This window comes from Aquila chrysaetos, chromosome Z (assembly GCF_900496995.4).
Source record: "Aquila chrysaetos chrysaetos chromosome Z, bAquChr1.4, whole genome shotgun sequence".
NCBI lineage: Eukaryota > Metazoa > Chordata > Aves > Accipitriformes > Accipitridae > Aquila > Aquila chrysaetos.
This window is the reverse complement of record NC_044030.1, coordinates 22,696,693-22,716,000: the sequence shown is the minus strand read 5'-3', so window position 1 is coordinate 22,716,000 and position 19,308 is coordinate 22,696,693. Positions and strand designations below refer to the sequence as shown.

Sequence of the window (19,308 nt, the reverse complement as noted above, 5' to 3'; positions counted from 1 at the left end):
TCCTAGTAGGAAGATTCAAGTCATTACACATGGCATTGCCCTTTAATGATACTCTGAGAAGTTTCTCAAGTAGGTGAACACTAAAACAGTGTCTGATACAACATGTAGGTACTACGCTTAATTCTGTTTCTTAAAAAAATACTAAAAAAATAAAATACTAAAAAAAAACAAACCCAAACAACTGTTATACATCAAAGTCAAGCTTGTCATAATACACCATACTGGAAGGCCTCATCCAGACAGGACAACCCACTACACACTTGCCACTGTAAGGTTCTGGGAGCTAGTCACATCTCCTGCCACATGACTACAGAAGTGGATTAGGGTTTGCATTTAATATTGGGCCAGACTGAATATTCATGTCTCCACACAGACACACTTACCTTTCTCCCCCACCCCTTTTAAACAAGGTAACCCCAGTTGGCGCTAGACTTGAGAGGGACCTGACACCTGAAGCTTCTTCTGACACTGTTAGACTTGCATTCTTTTCTAGAATGCATCTGATGTAGTCCTTGAACAATTTTGCATTCACAAAACTGTAAGCTAAAGAGGCTGCCACGATGCTTTTACTCACAAACATTTCTGCATCTTCTATGAAATTACCTCATTTAATACAAGTTAAAGAACAGAAAAAGGTTCTCACTTCACCCAAGATTCCTGAAGATTATTATTCAGTTTTAAGAATTTTGCAGTGGCTGCCAAATATTTTAGAAACCAAGTAAAGGCCTGGGGGAGGTTCTGTTTATTGTTAAAGGTGTTGTTTCAAGCAGATAGTGCAGTCTTTCCAGAGGTGATAACTCACAGCAGAGTCTAGCCTTCACACAAGGGCTTGTGCTACCTAAGACGTCTGTAACTCAGTGAACAAAAGGTGCGTGGCATTCTTGAGTACCCTTCTAAGAGATGCACTATATTAATTAAACTGAGCAAAAGACTGGAAAACAGACTGTGCCTTGAGCTCAAGTAAGGAACACAGTGGAAATATTTCAGTGAGCAGGAGTTTCAGTCAGCTGGATTTAAGCAGTTCTTATTATATTGTGATTTGACTAAGGCCATAAGTGGAAAAAGATTCAGGCCAAGGTCTAACCCTACATATTGTTATTAGTACAGTATCTCATGCTGTTCTTGCAAGGTGCATTCCTTGTGGCCACAGGTCAGACTAGAAGTGTAGCAGCCTAGACCTGGCAATAGTAGCAAGAAAGGCATCACTCACTTTTCAGGTGAACTGCCCTGATGTCTTCCCAGCAGTCAAACAAGCCAACTGCATAGCTCCAGGGTAACTAACTGTCTGCATAAAAGTGGTGAAAACCCTGATATATTTATTGAAAAATTAATAATAAGATTAGGTTATTCCTTACATGATAAAAGAAAGATTTTCATTTTGATGCAACAAGAATTTGTATTTGGGACGAGTGGGCAAAAGAAGAAGAAAAAGGAGAAAAGGGCAGAAATATGCAACTTTTTATAAAAAATCAGTATAAGGTTATCCACAGTGAGTTTACTTATTTGCCAGTACTTGTGTTGTTAATACAAGCATTCGAATGCTTACATCTGCAGCCCAGATATTTTCAGTACATGAGTTTGGGTGTACAGAATAAGGGATTAGAACTTACAGATTGTTTTACAAATCAAATCTCAGCCTATTTTAATATTCCAGACAGAATCCAGAATGCCTTTCTCTTGAGACCAAAGTCATTGAGGAAGTTAGACAAGCTTAACAGACCATTTGGGCAACAAAGAAACATTGGAAACAACAATAAAAAAAGCCAGCTTCTTAAGATTACTCTAGAATATTCACTAAGTCAAAACAAAATGACTTACTGTTTTGTTTGTTGATTACAACAGGAAATAGCATAAAAAATTCTACAATTCATATTTATTGAAATGTAAGAACTGCCATTTTCCCCCTACAAGAGAAATACAAATTATGTTTCTCACTGAAAGAAGAAACCAGGGTTTACAAGTACATGGTTAAGAGAATACTCAGCTTTCAGAAATGGCATACCCAGAACAACCTTCTGCCTCTGCCCACCTTCTGTGCAATCCAGTCTTGCTGTCTAAGCCTCATGGAAATACTGAGATAAGTGCCATGTAGTTTTCATATGCCCTTGTTTAATGTGTTTGTGCAATGGGAAACATGGAAGTAAGGTGTTAGGCATCACTACCTATACTATGGAAGGGCTTGATTAAAAAAAAAAAAAAAGCATTGTTATATACCTCTTACTTGATGAAAAACTGAATTTTGTTAGTAGTAGAAGTCCAGCTTCTAAACTGCCTGTATTAAGTAGTACTAAGCTCTTGCAGTACTAAGCTCTTGTACTGCCAGGACAGTAATCACAATAGGGCTAGCTGGGTAGAAACCATGGCTGAGGCTGGAGACAACTGTGACATCAACAGAAAGTTATCATATGCAGGTAAAATGGAAGACAAAACCTGTTTATCCCCTCTATTCTCCTTTCCCAGCATTTCTTTACCCTGACAGCCATGAACAGAAAAAGCTATTACAGCTCTTTTCAATGCATCTCAAAGCACTTGCCTTTAAAACATGGCTCACAGCTCTCCCTTTCAGCCCATTGCTCCTTCTGAAACGACATGCAGAATTATGTCACACCTCAGCTCTGCAAAGAGAGAGGTGGACACAAACTTGGGCCTGAGCCAAGGATATGCAAGTGACTCCTGTAACTCCATGGAGGCTGCTTTAAACTGTATTGGTTTCAAAACTTCAGTGTCAAAGCCCTTTAAACTTATTGGTGGCTTTGAAAGTAGAAAAATGACAGCAGAGCAGACGGGAACTAAGGGACTCAGTGCAAACTGACAAGTTATTTATATTGGCAGAGCATAAAGTATACAACTACCAAGAAGATACAAAAGCAAAGACTCCACTAAGATGTTACTGTGGGATCAGTCCTTACTTAAGGATGAGATGTATACCTGAGTAACCTCTCTCCATTTCCCAAAATAATTTTTTCACTAATAACCCAGTATATCTCTTTGTTCCAGCTTTTTCCTGGAGCACATATAATTGAGGTTTATGTGATAAGTCTCTGTAGGCTGCATTCATCAGGCTTATATAAAGCTAGTAGAGTGCCAAAGAACAATCTAGCCAGCACTGGCTTTCCATCACAGAAAACTGGGATGAAATAGACCACAAGATGTCATCCAGTCAATTCCCTTAGCCAATTCCCTTCTGGCATTCCAGCCACCAGTTTGACTAACCTAAAAGCCACAAGTAAGGGAAAATACATTGCCCTCCAAGACAATCTCCTCAAAGCCTAAAAAATTCTTAGCAAGCTTTGTAGATGGACAAAAGACAGTAGATGCAGTATCTCTTACTTTAAGGAAGGTGCTGTCTCTCATGACCTTTCCATAAGTGTACTGCAGAAATGCAGTCCAGGTGGGAGCTACCATGAAAAAAATATAGAATTTATTAGAAAAATCATAGTCAGAGTAGTTCTTCATGTTTCACCATCAAACTGTAAAAATATATCAAATGGGTTTTCACATTAATGATCCGAATCCTTGATAGACAGTGCACTTAATAAGTTTGTGTGTGTATGAAGTGGAAAAGATTGCACTCTGGCAGATAGAGAGCATTTAAAATTATCTTGGCAAGTCAAGGCAATAATCTGTGCACAATATTATGTTTCTGTGGGAATAATCAACTACAGAAGTTCAACCTGAAGAACATCTATGCAGCAGCTTTGCAGGAAAGGAGCTGGTGATGGAATGACTCACAGACCAAAAAGGCTTTACCAACTCATACTTCTGCAATACAGCATCATCTGAGGTATTAATAGTCAGTCAAGACTGACTAAGGAACCCAAATGAGTAAAAACGTTTACTAATGGGAATACTCTGCTCCAAGTACCACAGTTTAGAAACTGTTATATTAGTGGAAAGTTTCCAGAGGAGACTAACAACAACTGGAAACATAGGGGGCAGGGTGGGTGGGAGAGTTGGAGATGACAGGGATATTTATTTAGTCTAGGGACTACACCACAGTGAGAAAATTAATAAATATTTCCCTGTGTCTCCTGGATGTAGGAGAAGAAGCAATAATCCTGAATTGCATATTGATTAGATGTCTTTGATTGTGTGGATGGTTAAGGGCAAGAATGGGTTATCTACAAAAGATTACAGCATCTCCTAGAAAAAAACTTTTGTTAGGAAATTTTCAGGCAGAGTTCCTGGGGTTGGGAATGAACTAGATATCTTAAAAGCTCCCTGCTAGCCATATTCTTTGTTGTTCTATCTGTAACAGCTGAGCTTCCAGCTCCTGCACTTAGCTAGTTTTAGAAAAGCTCATGACATATACTTGGCCCAATGTATAGAACAGCTCACCAGCTTAGATCATTAATTTCCTGCTGCGGACCTCATCTACACAATGCATGCCGTTCTTACCACAGTCAATAACTGCTGTCTCTCACTGACCTCTCCAGCACCACCATTGAAAGCCTGTTTCCTGACCTACCTTGTGTTTGTCTTCCTGACACATTACTAGAGAGCAGATTACTTTTCCAAGCCCATAGTTTGGCTTTTAATTAAGATTTATTTTAAAAAACTTCCAGTAATGTACCAGCCATGTTTTTTTTCATCAGTAACTCTGTGGTGGTGACACAATTTAAAGTTCCACCTACTAGCACACAAAGACAGAGAGTTCTCCTTACTCAACATTTTAAGACTATGGTGTTATGCCAATGCCATATGATGCAAACGTGAGCAACATTGTGTTTGCATGCCTACTGGAGCACAATATGCAGTGCGGCACAATGCCATGTGTCAGCTTTTGTCTGATGATGGCAATAACCCCTTGAGCCAAATGCATCAGTGTATCAGAACAATAGATTTCTTTTTTTTTGCTGTTTCTAATTTAGAGTAACAAATGGCTTTTATTTATTTCAACTATACTTAGTTCTGGTAATAGAGTTGGATTGATACTCACAGAAAACAAAGCAGTGTGTTCACCCTTTCTTCTCTGTTATTGCTGCAGAAAAACGGCTTTAAGATGCGAATACTTGAAATATGGTGTAGGTGATCTATCTGATGAAAAAAACACTTAAATCTTCTCTCTCACCCTGCTAACATCACAGAATTACCTTCAAGAACACTTTTTCTTTTTCTTTTTTTTTCCCTCCACAGGAAATTGCATAACATTGCTGAGAACAAGTTCTGGTCCTAATTTACAAGAATGATCCATACTTTGGCTGAGGGAATGACAGTGCCCACTACTGGCAAACTTCTCTCAAATCTCAGTCATCCTCTCTGATTTTCATGGCAATACCAGATACAGAAATTTCTCCAGTTACTGCTGAATCTTCAACCTCACTTCTTCAGAAAAGCATTAAAAAAGTAATGAAAACTAAATTCAGACATCTGAAATCAGCCTTCAGCATGAAGATGCTAGGCAAGTCTGGAGTAATAGATATCAGAGGACAGATTACCTCAAAAAACTGACCGGAACACAATATTACATGCACATCTCAAATTATCCTAATTTACCAAAGAGGAATGAAACTTAACAGATCTCTAAATAAAGATGATGGGGTGATACTAATGGCACACCTGCCCCTTCATATCTCCAGCTCACTAGAAAGTACTACTCCCCAAAGAAGAGAACTTGGTTGCAGCAGTCTTGCTACATATCTTCTCTATCCAGGACTGTGAAAAGCATACACATCTAAGGATGAATAAAAATGTAGAAATAGTTTGGTTATCATGTGACATGCCAAAATCTGTCTCAGTTTGTCCATGCGAGGCTGTAGTTTGTTTTCACTGCAGATTTTCAAAGACATGATTACTCCGGAGGCACATCCCTCTCCAGGAGTCCTCTAAGACCACTGCATTCTTCTGAAGCAAGGCAAAGCCCACAGATGAAGCAAGCAAGAAGCAGGGAGAAAAATACTTCTCTTTGAGGCCTTCATGGGCTGAATTTCTAGAATAGGTCAGTTCACTCTTGTCACATTGCAGAGTTTTCTCTGTAGAAGTTCTCCTGACCATAACCATGGAAAGGGAAAAGAAAAAGACATGCGCTATGCAATGTCCCTCTCGTAGATTCTTCTGTACAAGCACAGAAGAAAAGACTGAAGCTCCTTGCAGTCCACCAGACATTCTTGACCTGCAAATCCAGTTTGCTAGGGTATTGCCTAGGTGACAGTTGTTTTAGAAATTTCCTAATGGAGATTAACACTCTGGGCAACCACTTATTCAGTAATTCAAAACCAAATCCTGAACATACACCAGTGTTCCAGACCTCTTGTGACTCTCCTGCAAGCTGCATAATCTATGAACACATTGGCACAAAAAAGTGTGTGCTAATTAATAGATTCATTATCACAACGTGATACACATCATCAAATTTTTACATTGTCTTTGATCCAACAGTCTCTGGCAATAATACAATGCATGGTAACTACTTCAAGTTATCATATTATTATCCTTCTATGCATGTTTAAAATTTGCATAACTGCAAAGCATTAGTTTTGTTCACATTTGGGGTTTCTGTACACTGATGTCTCACTTGAGCAGTTTAAAACAAGAATTGAAATGTCTCTGCCAAAACTTTTCTTCATTTATTTTCGACACCCCGAGTGACATTTTAGCTGCCTTGAAAATGGTTCCTCTTTGTAATGAGCAGGAGGCACTGTTGCTTTTGGATCATAACGCCTCTCTTCCCCTTTTTTTTTTTTTTTTGGACCAAATTATCATTTCAGTCAGCAGAATATTTTAATTAATTATTTGCATGCATCACTCAGTAACCAAAGTAGAAATTAAAATGCCATATATCTTCATATCTTATGAAAGGAATTCAATATAAAAACAATTAGCAGTTGCAGCTTTGCTGCACGAGAGCTAAGTGCTTGATCTTTTACTACTGTTGTGGAAAAAACACCTCCCTCTGCAGGCCCTCTCCACCCCAAAATTGGAGGAAACACCTGAGAAAACTGTGTGGTCATTTTGCCTATGACAGAGAGTATCTGTTGTGCTCTTGCTTTGGATCTACATGTTCTTTTAAGAAGACTGAGGCAGTCACAGCTCCCTGGAGGGAAGGCAAGGGAGAGGGCTTTGCCTTTCTACTTGGCCCCTCTCAAGCTGAAGAGCCATCTCAGGGAGGAGATACTCTGCCAACAGCAGCATTTGGCTGGCAAAAGAGCAGTGGGCAGTGAGTCTTACACAGACCCTTTTTACTTCTGTTCTGTCCTCATTTGTTGTTTTGTGTTTTCTTTATTTCAAAAGAATTATATTTCTAGCTTTTAAATGAAAAATGTGATTTTTCTTATTTTAAGTCTTTTGGTCTTCCATTGGGAGTTCAGTATAAGGAGAAGATCTGAGCAGATCCCTCTCAGAGTTTGGACCAGGTTAGCTTCCCTTCCAAATGCCTATAAAGCAATATATCTTCATTGTTGGAAACAGTCAGATGATACTTCCCCATCACTTTACAATTTAATGTAAAACATGAACACCATGCAGTGTCATGGTCACCAGGCAATCCAAGCATGGCCTATTGCAGGTGCTTGAAACACAGTCAGTGCATGCTGCAAAATGAAGAGAGTAACAGCAATGAATAAATGAAGCATGTAGAAAAAGAAATTGGAGGAGGAAAAAGGTCAAGGAACAGGTTTTTATTTTGGGGGGCTATAGAAGAAGGTTTTATTTAGGGACTCTGTATTTGGGGTTTTTCCCTTTTATAGTTTTTAAAACAGGAATGTTACCTTACTGCATCAAACACAAATAGCAATATTTGAATCTTATGAGCAAGGATCTACTTACATATCATACATAATTTTGTTCCAAATCCAGCCTGACAAACAACTGCACCTAATTCAAGCAAGTTTAAAGAATGGAGAAAGAAACATAAGGGGAAAGATAATAGCATGACCAAAAAAACCAAACCCAAAATACCTCTCTCTACCAACAGGACAATGGAAGTGTTAGTTTTAGTATCTATAGTTACATTAAAAGCATGAGATAAATGTTTCTGTTTTATTAGAACAAGACTCGTGAAAATAACCTAGTTGTACTTCCACTAAGTGGGAAATGTTATATCACAGCATTTTGAGACTTAGGTTCAAAACTGTAGTTTTGAATGAATTAATACATGTTACATTTCATACAACCTACACGTTCAGCAGAGCTAGCAGGAAATCACTGTTTTACTGTCATCTCCAAATTAATGTCTGTCCCAAATCAGATCACAAAATGTTGATGTTTCCCACAGAGGGGAAAGTTCCCACAAAAATTTCAGAGGGAAACTACTCAAAATATACAAATTATTAAGGACTGCTAAGACCTTCCTAGTCCAAGAAAAATAAATTGTAATGTTTTGTTTGTTTGTTTGCTTGCTGTTATTGCATGTAGAGAGAAAATTAAACTTGAAGACCTCAAAATCATTTACTAATTTATCAAAATCAGTATTGGAATAACAGGTTGGAAACAACGTCTTTCAGCATTTCCTTGTATACTTCCATCAGAACAGGATGGGAACCAGAGACAGATGCTCACTGAAGCAATTGCTGCAATGGTTTATCTTATTGCCCAAAATGAGAGTTCAAGTCCTAAACCAGGGCCAGTGGGATGAATCATGCTTGTCTTCCTTCTCAGAGTGAGGTCAGCAACTTGGTTAGGTTAATATGGTTTTCTTTGTCTTAAAGATAATGATGAATGCTGGAAAGATCCTTTCCATGCATTTGTTTTAAGTTCTGGCAAAAAGACAGTAGCAAACAACCCTAGGAAAACAGCTTTTTAATCCACTGCATTTCTGAAGTGAACATCTAAGTGAGGCTTGATAAATTTTTAACTGTTTTAATTCTACCATCTAAATGATGGAAACACAACCACCTAGAGGAACTTTTAGCAGCATACTAATGAAACATGCTGCAGACTAATCCTTTTTCTTTTCCTTTTTCTCTCATGAGCTGTCTCCTGCTTCCCACAGACTGTTGTGAAGCCATGCACATGCACACAAGGTTGTGGGCTCCTTTTATCTTCACTAACCCATCCACAGCTTAACTTAACATGAATGCTGAAAGAAGTTACATTAACAACAAATGTGACTTAATGGACCAAACTTTCCAGCACACAGACTCCTTTCTTTAGTGAACACGAAACAGTGGATTTGAGCTAGCCAAAGGTCTTGACTTGAAAATTAGTTGAAACAAGTAACAGCAGTCCTTGCCAGCCTAAAGCTAATAAACCATACAGCCACCTTCTGTGCTTATTACACCCTCCCTCCTGAATAGAAAGAGGATGTTTAATGTTTGCTAGGGACACATGGCATTGAGCTGCACAGCTTGTACCCCATTACTTTGCTTTACTTTAAGCTAGTACTGGTAGCTCGATGGTACTGCCTCAAGACAACGTTACAAAATGGGAGAATCAGGGAGCTAAACCCACCTCCCAGCCACTGCTCATCCCCAGTGCAGCAGAGAATGGGGACAAGGAGATTTGATCCCCCTTACTTATGGTGTTTAGGTGATATAGCAGAACCATGTACAAACACCCAGTTCCTATAGAGCACTGTCATGGAGAGCACCCCAGGTTTGCGGAGAATAAACTGTATACAAGGAAACCAAATCTCAAATCCGAATTTGACACGGATGCAAAGATTTACTTACTTATTTTTACTGCTGAGTATCAGATAGAATTGAACTGGTCATGAATAAAAGTCCTAACAGGACATGACAAAAAATGGAAAAGGGGAATGATATTACTGGGTACAGATACTGCAGTGGTAGAGCAGCTGACTGTACACAGACCCTGCAGGTAAGATATTTCTTGATATCCTTCTAGAGCTGTGATCACCTGCTGAAACACTTTTGGGCAGGTCTTACAGCTAAATGTCCAGTTGGAATTGGAGGAACCTGACTGCTGTCACTTTGTCACATCACAACTTTAAACTGTGGGGAAATTAAACTTAAATGGTGGCCACTGAGTGCTGGGTTTGTTTAACAATGGTGCTGTTGGAAATGGGGATGTGCTAACATTTCATTGCAGAAAGGGCATGAAAAAACACAAGTTATTCTTAATGATAAGAGAAATAAATTGCATTTTGAAAAGCCAGAGGAAAAAAATGGACTGGCCATACAAATGAAAAAATAAAGTGAAATCTTCAAGATTAGTTTGTGTTTAATTAACAGTCAGAATTAGATCAACAGAAGTAAATATACATCTAAAAAAAATCTCAAATATGTCTGCATGAAGTTATTGCAGAAATATTGGCAGCAAAATCAACTAGCTAGTCAAAGCCAAAAATTCCAAGTTATGCTGTCCTTAGAGCTTCTTTTGAAAACCCAAAATAAGAGAGAATTATCAGACCTTAGAGGGAAACTGCATGGCTTTTGAGCATTTTAAACATATATCTATTCTCATGTAATAGGTTAAAATGCTTTCTTTTTGGCATTTTGATTTTTCTTATTATGGTTTTAATTCCAAGAGGGTCCTAAAACACAAACTTCTTTACCTGTGAGAGTTAGATGATTTTAAAAAATCCTTCTAGTAATCACTAGTCAATAAAAATAATGGTGATATCTATACCCACTAGCTGAATTCTGCTGAATTTCATTTGATTTTTTGCCTGTAAACAGGAAAGAGTCCAAGCTGATTTGATATCTAGCTTGATCTGATTAGAGACTGGGCCTAGGTTTGTTCAAAGTTGGCTCTAGATTTGTTTACAAATGGCTTTTTTGTGGAGTTGTGAAGCAGTCTGCAAGTAAGAGCAAGGAGTGGCTCTGAAAAAGACCTGTACATCTCCAGCCAGGATAATAATACACAGGAGATGTATATGTGAATTTTAGCAACAAAACCACACAAGTCTAGCTTATGCAAAAAGGCCTGTTCGTTTGTTTGTTTTGCACAGGTTGTTTTCATTAACTAGACCTTTACTTCCAGGATGGTAAAGACATGGTGCGGCCCACAGCTTGACACAGCCTGCCAGGTAACACATCAGCTACCATGAACACAATGGTGCCTGAAGACACCCTGTGGAAAGAAGCCTTTTTCCAAGAGAATTGCAAGACAAATTGCTGGATTTTTGTTTGTCTTTTAAAAGCCACCAAACTTAAGTAGCAAAACAGATGAGAGGAAAAGACAGAGTCAAAATTTACAGGTAGATACGTTGCAGCCACAGTGGGAGCTGAAAGAAATGCTAAGAGAGCACAGGGTGTTACGGCTTGACAGAGAGGGAAAAAAACCCGGAGTTATGATAAATGCCCATCATGCAGTGCACGTTACTAGCTATGAAGTCCTCCTCTTGCTCATGATACTAATTTTGTCTTTTCCTCAATTCAGAAAACTCTGTGTGTCCGAAAGAACTACATATATTTTCACATGTGCTCCTACATTATCAGCACAGTGGAGCTCCTATCTTGGGCTAGGATACTTTAGTGCAGCAGCAATACAATAATAATAATATTAATAATAATAATAATAATAATAATAATGCTGATATTCTTTACAGATCCTGTAGGGTGCTAAGTTTAAGGATTTTCGAGCAGTTAGTGTTACTATGGGAAGTGATTTCTTGGTTAGCCACACATTCAATGTATTTATCTCACTCTGCATTTACATGAAAACTGCTCGGTGATTTTGTTTCAGGGCTACCTGAGTTGCACGGAAAGAAGTGTTCAGTTTATTAGAAATGAATCCACTGCAGTAAAATGTTTGTTTCTATAGTAAGATGCTAAATTAAACCAGGCTACAGTATTTTCTGATGAAAGTTGGATGCACTTGTAATTCCAACAGCCTTAAGGAGTGACAGAGCACTTCCAAATTGTGACAGCCCCTGCAAGGTTACTGAAACTGTAGTGCCTAGACTGGTGCCTAACTAGCCTACCAGTGTGGAAATTTCCATTAATAAATTGGCTGTTAATTAATTCTGTTAATAAAATGGCTGTTATTTATTTCCTATAGAAAGGACAAAGTTTTTCTCTTTTTACTGATCAAGAACTCTCACAATTTTCTTGCCATAGTAAGATAAAATAAAATCACGTCACAAATTACGTCAGATAACAACGAAGATTTCTGTAGGTCCAGGATGGATTTTATGTCAGACCACATATACATTCATCTGAAGAAGTTGTGGCATTTGTCTGCAACATGGGAAACAAAGGTCCAGGTTTCGATGGTAGTTGGTAGAGACTGCACTTGAACCAGGGTTAAATTTAAGTGTTATGAGTTTCTCTTTCTTTTATAGGTTCTCTTCTCATGTTATCTACCCTACTGAGGTATGCCACACAGCTAAGGTAGAAGCAGAGGGGTGTGATGAAAGGCTTTGATTTGACCCCAGCCCAAGTGCACTCCTATGTACAAAATAAGTCTTTTCTCCAAAGAGCTCAGAGAATAAATTATCACACACTTTTGGAGAACCAAAAAATAGCTCAGTTAGAACTTTTATAACTAACTATGTTAAGTATTTGTGGATCCATGGCAAAAAATGAGCCAGGACTCAGGCAGTATTTTTTTAATTTTTCCAATTCACTAAGAGATTGCCAATGTTCAGTATTTTTGCAGAAGGCATCCTTTTCCCCTCCACAGACATTTTCTCCTCACTCTCACAATAGGAATAAGTAAATATATATATTACATATATAAATATATATATAAAAATCAGCGTTTCAGACTCACTGCGTGAAAACCAAGAACAACACTTACTATGTTTACACTTCACATATGTCATAGATTTTAGGCATCCTGGAAGAAAACAATCACTCTGGAAATTTTGTTCACCTTTCATTGCTTCAAAATTGTTATAAAACATAATACCTGTAACATCCTTCATATAAATTACCTTTTTTAACTACCCCTGTAAGTCTAAAATTATCATCTCAGGTATACTGCAATAAAAGATGCTAGTAAAGGGTAGGAATGTGGCCCTTGTGAGGTATGCATGTGTAAGAAATACATATTTGTTTTAACAGCACACTCTCTGAAGAGTGATAAATTGTTGTTACAGAAAAGTAAGAGTCTTGTGTCTAATTAGGCTACATCAGAAGTGACAAAATACGAAGTTCTTACAGAGCTAATGGCATAACAGCAGATCATCCACAGGCTATACCTGCTAGCTACTGGGAAGCTGATAAGTGTATGATCCCTTGGGATCTAATTCGACAATAAAACCTACCAAACTATTGACAAGAAAACCCACAAAAATTACTGAATATCCAAATATTTGCTGATACACTGCAAAGGCAGGTGGGCAGAATTTAAACTGGTCCCTTGACGATTATTAACAGCAATATCTAGTATAATCCAGCCTGAAGATTTACAGCTTGACAGAGGTTAGAGAACAAAACTTAGCTTCCAAGGCTGAGAGCCCTAAATCCTCAGCTTTTCTGCATACTCCTGCTTTCCTTTGTTACAATTCTGTCTATGGGATATATAGAAGCTTTCAAATATTTTGATTATTACAATCTTTCATTTTAAAAACCCTAGAAAATAAACAAGTGGGGTTTTTTTTCCAGATATCTGAAGAAATGCACGTACAACAGGGTTTGAGGGGGGGGTTGGAGATAAAGAACAGAATCACCTAAGCTCAGTGGTACCTGAACATGGAGTGTCAGGAGGGAAACAGCAGGAAATCATACTTCTGCTTCAAGTTCTAATTTCTACTGTTTGTAACTTAGAGTCATACGTGACAAAAGTAGTTTACTAGTGATCAGAACCAATCCTATTTTAAGAACATAGGACCAGTACAAGTGCCTTGCCCTTAGTGACAATAACAAATTGGCAGGACTGCAATTTTCTGATGTTCACAGTATAAAAATTCAATGTGTGTGGGGCGAATTGTATCTGCCACTAGGCTCACAGTTCAGACAGAACTGATTATATCAAACACATACAGTATGCAGTAGATTTTGGCATCATCTTGATAATGTGGTAGATCTCAATAACCACAGTGACAACTTTATTGAAGTATGTGACATTGAATTAGTGTTATTTTGCATCCAGGTTCTGGGCCATTAACACATTTGGGAAGGAAGGGAGTACCTCATAGTATCTGTCATATTATCATACCTTTTGCTATAAAAAAATAATAATTTTCCACTAGCAAAGGGCAGCACTGATTCTTTATCTGATCCAAATCCCACTCCCACCAAAGCTGCCAGAAGAAGCAGAGGCACAGTATTCTTGTGCAGATAAATTTCCAATGATGTGTCTCTCAGTGAACACTATCTCCATTTATTGTATGACCACCTGCTTGAAGGTAGCAATTTTTCCATGTGTTTTGAGAAAGAAAAGCAAAATCACAAGTTACAGCAGTTTTGAGTCATGCTTCTTCAGAAAAGAAGGAAATTGCCATTGGCTCGTAGAAAGTTTTCCAACACAGCTGCTTTTCCTGGAGCTTTGACAGCAGAGCTGTGCCTCTGAATTGTAAACAGAGCTGCTGCTTTGGCTGTCAGAAATTTGGTTCAAAAATATAAACACTTTTGAATAAAATAGGCTTGGACTGTAATACCCTGTGAGTTATTGAAAAAGATGTGGATACAATTGGAATCTATTCTTTCCCAAATGCTCAGAAACCACAGCAACAGTAATTATTTTTCCTCAAATGCATTTAAACTCACTCCAGCCATTGTTCAGTGATTTGTAGGCTCGGCAGAAAAGCAGATGGTGTGCTTTGACCATTGTTTATTTTACCAGCCAATTTTATTCCACTGTTGTTTCATATCCTTTCTCCTGCTTGTTGCATCTGCTCATTTCTTCAGTTTATGCTTGAGTAATTCCCCTGGGCAAGGCTAATTTCTGTGTTGTGTGTGGATGGTGCCTAAAACAGGATGGCTCTGCCCCTAATGCAGATCTTTGGAGGCAGAAGTTAGACACTAAACAATCTTTTGGTGCCACGTGCTATCTTGGGTCACTTGAGGTGTAACTTCAAGTTTTTCGTCACTGTAATTTTTTCTCAATTAAGAACTCAGTAGACAGAAAAGTGCACTTCACCTGGTGGATTTCAGGAGACAGAAGGTGTCTAAGAAGCAGCAGAAATACTCTGAGCAATGGTCCACTCAGCCTTCCTCAGGGGAAAAAAAAAGTGAAAGGACATGGGCAAAGCAAGGAAAACTGTTGAAAGTCCTGTCAAAGCTACAAGCAGTATGAAGTGATACTGAGGAACCACATATGTGCTCTTCGGTATGTGATTCTCTGTAAGCCCATTGATAACAGAGGTCCACTAATCGTCATCTCTCTTGTTCTAGTGAAAATGTTATTACTTGCTCTGAAAGTAGGCTCAAATGAACAAAGAAACTCATCCCAGTTACCTAACTGGAAGCAATCCAAACCTTTGGCTACACAGACTGCTTTGATTTGAAGTGGCTCACCCACAGAAAACAAGGGGTGAGTACCAGGTAATAACACTACAGTTCAGTTTCCAACCAGTAGAAACAAGTGCATCTTTAAACAGTTTTTCCTAGGCAAATTATTCCTGAAAAACTATGCCATGACTTTTTAAAATGTCGCTGTTTTATTATTCAGCAATCTTTTACTTGTTACTTTTCAGTACTATTTAAGAATTGGTACACAGACAAAAAGCATCTGCTTCCTTTTGATTCATCTTAATGCAACTCATTTACTTAAAAACAAACAAACAAACAAAACCCCCCAACACATCAACTTTGATCAGTGCTTGCGCTATATTCTCCCACTGGACACCTCAATCTGTAGGACCTCATTTTCTGCTGTATGGTCTGTGTATGCAACTACATCACATCATCATCATGAATCGCTCTTGTAGGAATCAGCTGTTCCATTTGTACATTCTAAATAAAGAAAAGGAATGCTTCTGAGTTGTTATTTAAAATGTAAACACTTCGTAAATTGCTGGATCAAACGAGCTGAACGTGTAAGTGGACTTGTCCTATGTCTGCCTAGGTACTTTCTGCGGCATCACTACTCCATGAATGGACTATGAAGTGCTTCAGTTCTCTGGCAGTGCAGCCTGGAGATTGTCCTGTCCACACATCTAACTTGGCAGCGTGTTGCTACATTGCCCATTTATGAGGAGCCAAGGAACAAGTTCAAAGAGAAATGTGCATCGTGTTGCAAAGCAGCAGCACAACAGCCCGGTGGATGAGAAATGACAGAAGCAGCTAAAGCAGCAACAGCTGCCCTGAAAGGAACAAAGAAAAGGGTCACTATTGTAAGCCAGAGCACATGTCTGCATGGGTGTCCCACCCAGTCAGAGCCCAGATTAGATGGTACCTTTTGACACAAGTGCACAAGAACCCACAGTGAAATGGAAGGAGATGCCAGATGGCAAATCCAACCAAGAGAAACCACTGCAAAAGCTACCCAAGCTGTCACCAGCCAACAGACAAACTCCACTTGCAAGCTGTCTCTCTTTACCCACTTTTGGGGGGATTCTGGTATTAGATTGCTTATTGTTCAGAGCCAGCATAACAAAGCCTTACTCTCAGTTGCTCACAGATCTGCCTAACAGCAACAAGAGTAACAAAGAACTTTATTGCTAAATAACTCCACTAGGTGAAAGCTAGCAAAGGTTATATAGAATAAGTCACTAATGCTACTTCAAGCATGAGACGCTGAAATGATAGTAATCTAGGCAGAAGGAATATCAACTAAAGTATAAGCAGTAATACCAACAATTAGATGAAATTTGAACACACCCTTTAGAAGGACCTCAGAGACCTGCCCAAGCCCCATGAATCTGTGTTTGTGCACTCACATACACAGCACTGTTATCACAACAGCTATTCCAGAGACAAATGGAGCAAATGGAGCAAATGGAGCTCCTGCTGCAGGCTGGGCATTGAAAGGAGTGGCTTCAATAGGAGTGAACAAAAACAGTTCCACCAGAGAGTGTATTGTAACTTAGGAGGTACAGTAACATGCTAGGAGATGGGCGGTGAAATCACTTCGTGGGGAAAAGAAAGACTATCCACACTGAGCTGCTTGATGAGAGGAGAGAAGGCCACCAGCTTCTTTTCTGGTTGTTTTTGAAGAGATTGATGCAAGAAGCACACCAAGGGGCTTAAGCAGAGGAGGGACCCACACTGCTGAACACTGTCTGCACGGAAGTTCGGTGGCTGAAGAATGCTAAAAGCCTCAGTGCTTGCAGGCAAAGAGGAAACTGAGCAGAGAGCTTCTGAATGTCTGAGTTTGGGGCTTAGACACTTCTAAAGAAAGCTAAGGCACATAAATCCTTTTTTTAAACGTAGCCCTCCTTGTGAAAAAAGGCATCACTATAGGATATCATGAGGTTCTGAGGAGGTTTTAGGGTTTGCTTCTCGTCTGTAGTACCAAATTTAAGCCAGAGAAAATGCCATAGAGAAAAGCAGAATGCACTAGTGTAAAAAGTGTTACATGAGACCAAAACCTGCCCCACAACCAGAGATGTCTGTAAAGACTGGATGTTCTTTGATGCATTATGTAACATTCAGTTACTTCCAGGACTCTGAACAGCAGAGACATTCAGTTGCAGCAAAACATTCAGTTGCTTCCAGGACTCTGAACAGTAACAAAACCAGTTATTTTTAAAACAGATGAAGCTATGACTTTCAAAAATTATGCTGAATAAATTTTTGTCTATCTGACTTCTTGTATATGAAAATGCATTATTAAAAGTAGCACTGGGTCACTTTATCTTTTGTTTCAAAATAAATGTCTTTTAACTTTTTTCTGTGAAGGATATAAGGGCGGAATAAGAGGAAGCTACAAAATTAACACCAACTCTTTGAAATGGAAATTGCCTAATAAAATATTATCAGTGATAACAGATGATTTGTAGAATGTGATAATGCATCACAGGAATGGTTTTTGAAATGCTGATGCACACAAGCCTCTAAAATAGATTTTTATTGCTATGGTACGTCCAAAAGGTTTTGTCTTCCCATACTGCACTTTTCAAGTAAGCCTACACATGCTAAGATGGGTAATGTACCTGGTATATTCCTGAAAAATTAATGGTTTTGAAAGAACATGTAGGTGGTGCAGCAGGCATGACTTCTGCAGTAAACAGTAAAAAACTACTGCTATTGTTCTTTGGGCTTTTATTTGTAAAAATTTTAAGTAGTAAAACAAGGTTTCTAAAGTATCTATAAATTTTGGAGGTTCCAGATGATGCTTGGACTTTAAGGTTTCAGACAGCTACAAATTAATCACAAACCTCAGAAAAGTGGATTCACTTGGGGGAAGAACGAGGAGGGGGCTTGTAAGAAGTTGGTTTTATTTCAGATCACTGTGGCGACTTTGCAGTCTTATCCCTTTTTGTATAAAATGTTACCAGTGTGACCTGTTTTTGTTATTAAAGTGTCTTCCAATGATGGCAAGAGAAGAAATCCTAGCAACAAAAAGGCAATTTCGATTTCTAGTTTATTGAACATTTTATATGTTTGGAATTGTATTTATATGCATTGCTCAGTCACGTGTGTTAGTTCTGTCTTTGGGATTATGCACTTTTTGATGTTTGCCTAGACTATCTTCCACTGACACCAGTGCACTTCTCTAATTGTGCTGGAGCAAAATCAAATCTGGTGAGACTGAGCTGTAACGTCAGGGCTCAGCGCAGGCTGGAGGTGTGCTGGGAGCAGCAGGAACTCCCTGGGGGTGCAGCTGGGCAGTGCACTGGCACCCAGGGCCATCCCACCGCCCCAGCCAGGGTGCTCAGGTGCCCTGCCACGCCACCTGCCCTCTGTGCAGCTAGCAGTCACAAACACCCTCTGTGTCCCACGATGACTCTGGCGGAGAGCACCAACTCATCTGCAGTGATGTCAAGACACGAGATGTCCCTTTCTGTCATCCACATCATCCCTTGCAGACTACTCCAGAACTCTTTTGTCTCAGAAATATATACACTGCAGGAAGAGGGGATCCCTTTAATAATGTAAGGGGCAGGTGTTAACAGAGCTGTCCTCCTACCACAGCTTCTGGGTTTGCACCCTTTATGTGCCTGGAGAGTGGGTACCAAGCTGAAGGTTTGTAATACTGGGAGTCAGCAAGTGTGGGCTTCACAGAGGCACTGAAGCTGACACTAGTTTTCACACTTATCAGCTGCAGAAGGAGGGAGAGAAGAGCCTACATATGACATATGGACCCCAGCTAGTTCATTTTTTTAGCTCTAATGTGAGCAATAGCAGCAAGAGAGAGTTGATTAGGGCACACAGTAACAGCGATAAAGTGGGAGAGGAGATCCCGACAGTCAGCTGCACACCAGGCTCCTAGATGATGGTCCCTGGCCCTGACACTGCAAGGTAAAGCTCCTCAGAGCCAGATCCCAGTCCTACAGGGAGAGCCCATGGTATGTGGAGGGGGTTAGTTAGAGTGATATGGGGGCTGGGGAGGGAAAGAAAGTGGGGAGAGAGGGAA

The 19,308-nt window shown here is 39.3% G+C and overlaps 1 long non-coding RNA gene across 1 annotated transcript in view; it reads left to right on the top strand.

Moving 5' to 3' along the window:
- The window catches only part of LOC115336829, a 37,535-nt gene extending 25,657 nt beyond the window's left edge, over positions 1-11,878 (top strand). The window contains exons 4-5 of the long non-coding RNA XR_003921933.2: positions 5,137-6,402; positions 10,882-11,878. This is a non-coding gene — a long non-coding RNA (uncharacterized LOC115336829). The remainder of the gene's footprint in view (positions 1-5,136; positions 6,403-10,881) is intronic.
- Positions 11,879-19,308: the final 7,430 nt, after the last annotated feature.